A 4,392-nucleotide genomic window follows, 5' to 3' on the forward strand; every position below is an offset into this window, starting at 1 on the left:
AGCAGTGCGTTGTATGAGCTGTGTGCCGAATGAACTTAGCGCTGTGTTATAAGCCATGTGTTCAGAATGAGCAGTATGTTGTATGAGTTGCTTTGTTATTAGTCGGTTCACCACCCGGTTATTACGATACAAGTGTTTAATTTTCAAACAAAAGTTCAATCTCATTTACATTATTGTGTAAAGTGATGCGATGCGATGAATAAAATGTGCAAATATAACTCTTTTTCAAACAAAAAGCTTGTTTCATTCCATTATCTTTTTAAGTACATAGCTTTGAGGAAAATAAAAGCTGTCTGACGCAGTACAAAGTGCTCAAACTACTAGCTAAAAAAGGAAAATAAAGCAAAAAGAAAGAAAAGCAGCAAAAGTCTAGATCAATGTCAACTGGTCTCAGGCATGAGAGTCTGTCCTCGTCCTCTTCCTGGACGAAGGTCCAGGAGCATCGTTGCTAGCCCCACCATCTGAGCCCGAGCCCGAGTCATCTCCAGTCTCATCCTCAGACGACTCTGCCTCTGCCTCTGTCTCGGACTCATCATCATCTGGAATCGGTGCCCGCGAGCTGCTCCCAACATGAGTGCGCCCCGCTTTGGTGCGGGGGGGTACTGTGGTCCCTCGCCCTGCTCCGCCTCCTCCTCGGGCAGACACGGATGGTCCTGCTGGAGCACTCCCTGCAGCCGGTATCTGGAATGGGGGCTGAAAAGGACAAATGGTAAATACATCAGTTATGCTATGCAAAGCAGAGTATGAATACAAAATGCAGTGTATGAGTACAGTGTATGAATGCTGTGAGCAGTGTATCAGAACAGAATGCAGTGTATGAGTACAGGGTATGAATACTGTGAGCAGTGTGTCAGTATAGAATGCAGTGTATGAATGTCGTGAGCAATGCTGTGAACAATCCGTGGGTTACAGTGTATCAAAGCCGTGAGGGCCGCGTATCAAGTGCCATGTTGACAGTGCGATGCATCAGACTATGTGTGAAACAGATTATGCACAATTCGAGATTGTGGTTGAAAAAACTTACCGGGATACCGTAAATAGCCAGCAGGTCGAGGCTCCGCTGTAGCATCCCCATCACAGAAGCAGTCAACTCCAAAGACTGGCAAGTGTACTCGGCAGAAGTCTGCAAGAGTGTTAGAAACATCAGTATTCTGCAGAACATCAAGAGAAATGAAATAAAATGACTGTACAAGATGCAAAATGCAGTAGTACATACCGGAGGCAAGCCGTAGAATCCGACTAGCTCGTGATCAGGCGGAGGGGGAGCGATGGGGATCTGGAAAGTCTCCCCACCCTGCCCTCGGCATGTCATCATAGTAGGCAGCTCGGGCCACCCAGCTCCCTACCCTCTCCGGGGCCCACTCCTACCTCATGCCCGAGGTGCCCGCGATGCTCCTGCTCTTGCAGCTGGCGCTGCTGGTCTCTCTCTCTCAACTCGGCCGGCACCGGTCAGAGGCCGCATGATATAGGTCTGGACGAACTCCGCATAGTCGCCCTCGTCTACAAAGCGCTCATGGCTCCAACCGATGGTGTAACTCATCATCTCTGCTAAGGTATATCTCTTAGTGTCCCTCGCATGGGTAGGAGGAGGTGCTGGAACCGGCTACTCTGGCACGCCCAAGGTCTGCCGCAAGAAGCGCTCCCCAAAGTACCAGGCACGGCAAACCGGGCCCTCTAACAAGACTTTGAATCGGGCAGTGTCCTGAGCACCGGCATACCGCTCCCGAACTGCGATGAGCAACGAGGCCCACGGCTGCCAGGTGATCTGTAAATAGCAGTAAATACAGTTTGCTATCTGTTATTTAAGGTACATTGCAAAGAAAAGCTAATAAACTGAAATGTTTGACATACCTCGGCTACGGTGATGGTGTCAAAGTAGCAGCGGAAGAACATGAAGGGCTCCCGCGGCCTTCGCTCACATCTCACGTCAAAACGGTGGGAAAATGGGACCATGGGGGGCATCTCCTCGTCTGGTACTGGGGCAAGCCTAGGAAAGTAGGCATACACCCACAACTACAGAACATAACAGAGCAGACATGAGTAGGCTTATCAGATAAAACAGTATACAGATAAAAGCGGAAATCAGAGAACAGTGTGCAGTGTATTGTGTAATGTGTGCGGTGTGTTGTGCAGTGTGTGCAGTGTACAGTCAGTGTAGAACAGATTGCGTGTGCGCAGTGTGTATGGTGTACAGATAATGAAAGGCAGAATTGAAAAGACAGGAAGGGAATGTGTACCTCCCAGGCTCGCCAATAGCCTCCAAGTAACTGCCCGCTGAGGCGGGAAGATGAGCTCATGAACCCATAAAGAGTGGCCAAGCCCGCGCCACCCCAGTCGTAGCGGCCGATCTGTGTCACATCCACGAGCGCGCTCAGTAGATAGAGGGCGACGGTGTTCGCCCGGTCGGCGAAAAGTGTGGTCCCTAGCAGAAACATGATAAAACCACGAGCGTACTGCTCCTCCTCCTCCCGAATAGTAGGTGCTTGGATCCAGAAATGATCCTCGAACCATGAGTATCGCACGAACCCTACCCGAGCGAGAGGTGGCTGAGTGTCGAGCAAGTATAGCTGAATGGCGTCCCACTCGTCCATGTATGTATCAAAGGGGATCGAATCACCCCCCACTCCGATGCCTGTGAGCATGGAGAAGTCGAAGGGAGTCATTGTCATCTCCCCGGTGGCAGAAAGGTGGAAGGAGTCGGTGGTGTCCCACCACCTCTCCACCAAAGCAGCAAGGAGGGGCCTACTTGTGGTGAGGCGCGAGAGTCCCATGTAGAAGGTCCCAAAGCTGGCTTAGTCAACAATGCGACGGACCGCATCAGGCAGCTCCATGTACCAACCTCTGGCGACAGTGTTCCCATACCCCCGGAAGGCATAGGAATCTCCCTGTGATCAAAACAAACAGTTGCGAAGAAGTGCTACAAATACAGTGTTAAGTGCGTTCAGAATTGATGAAAGTGCAGCGTGTGTACACGTGTTCAGATTCAAACAGACATCGGGTGCGGGTGTGCTCGCAGTGAACTACAGCATGTGATGTATCAGTGTGTTTGAGTGGTTCAGTGGAAAATACAGCGTGTTTACACGTGTTCAGATTCAAATAGGTATCGGGTGCAGGTGTGCTCGCAGTGAACTACAGCATGCGATGTATTAGTGTGTCTGAGTTAAGCAGTTAAAGAACAGAATCGCTATTGCAGTTATGTGTTCCACATTGCAGAAAATGAAACAAGGAAGAGTGTACCTCAGAAGCGCCATAGGACAGATGTGACTCTGGCTCGCACAGTAGAAGCTCTAGTGGCACGCGTCGCTCATAGCTTCTGAAGTGACGAAGGCTGTCAGGAGGAAGCACGTGTATCGCTGGCCTGTAGGCCGCCGGATCGAACTGCCAAATGTAAAGAGGCAGGAGCTCAGCCTCAGGGTCCATGTCCAACTCTGGGGGAGCCCCATCGCCTGGAATGTCGTCTGCCATTTCAAGAATAGTGTGAAAATGGCCGAAAGTGTGAAAACCGGGCAAGAATGTGAAAAGCCAACCCAAAAGTCAACCCCGAGAGGGTGAAAAATGGGCAGAAAGGTCAGAGTCCGAAAAAGGCACAAAGATCGAGGTAAACTCGGGGGAAACAAACCCCAAGTGGTGGAAATCAAGAAAAGTACACCGAAACTGAGATTTGTTCGGTTCAAAACGTGCGAAATGAGGAGGTTTTCGCGAATCGAACGACGAAAAGGGCGCTAAAACACTGTAAAAACTCCGATCGAGGGTTGAAAAATCACCTAGAGAGAGAGGGGAGAGGTTTTCGAGCTTGTGAGAAGTGAAAATATGAGGTTTGGAACCCCATATTTAAAGACCCGTGGCCAAAGGACAAAACTGTCCTGATACAGCAATTTTTGGCCGGTCGGCCAAATTGTTAGCCGGTCGGCCAAATATTTGGCCGGTGACCTTATTTCATGGCCGATGGATGGCCGGTGGTCTTCCCCAGTGGCTGGTGCATCTTCTACATCCTTGTTTGGGTCATTTATGTGGTTATGGACCTTCATTACTCAAAACAGTGCAAGAAAGTGCATTTTCAAAGCTTAACCGGTCTCCGTGTTGACCTCGAGCCGTGTCTTCTGTGCGTGGCACTTGATGCGTACGAGATGTATCCTTTTTTTTTGTATCCTTTTGTCTCTTGAGAGATTTGGAAATTGCTTTACATGCGTTGCATTACAACGTTTTGTTGTGAGCGCGCGTTGGTTATACATCCTTTCACTCGCGTTGTTATGCACACATTTTGTGCGTTGTCACGCACGCCATACTTGCATTATTTATGCACATTCTTTAGCTCGCATTGTCATGCGCACCTTACATGCATTGTCATGCATGTTCCTTATCACTCGTTGTTATGCGCACCTTACATGCATT

General features: G+C 49.5%; 1 long non-coding RNA gene across 1 annotated transcript; it reads right to left on the reverse strand.

Moving 5' to 3' along the window:
* Positions 1–221: 221 nt before the first annotated feature.
* LOC145799182 (uncharacterized) lies at positions 222–1,123 on the reverse strand. Its single transcript, XR_014341200.1, has 2 exons — positions 1,025–1,123; positions 222–693 (listed from the first exon to the last, which is right to left on the reverse strand). It is a non-coding gene; the product is annotated as an uncharacterized LOC145799182 (long non-coding RNA).
* Between the last annotated feature and the right edge of the window lie 3,269 nt (positions 1,124–4,392).

The sequence above is a fragment of the Camellia sinensis genome, chromosome 9 (assembly GCF_055761805.1).
Source record: "Camellia sinensis isolate YWXY chromosome 9, ASM5576180v1, whole genome shotgun sequence".
Taxonomy (NCBI): Eukaryota; Viridiplantae; Streptophyta; class Magnoliopsida; order Ericales; family Theaceae; genus Camellia; species Camellia sinensis.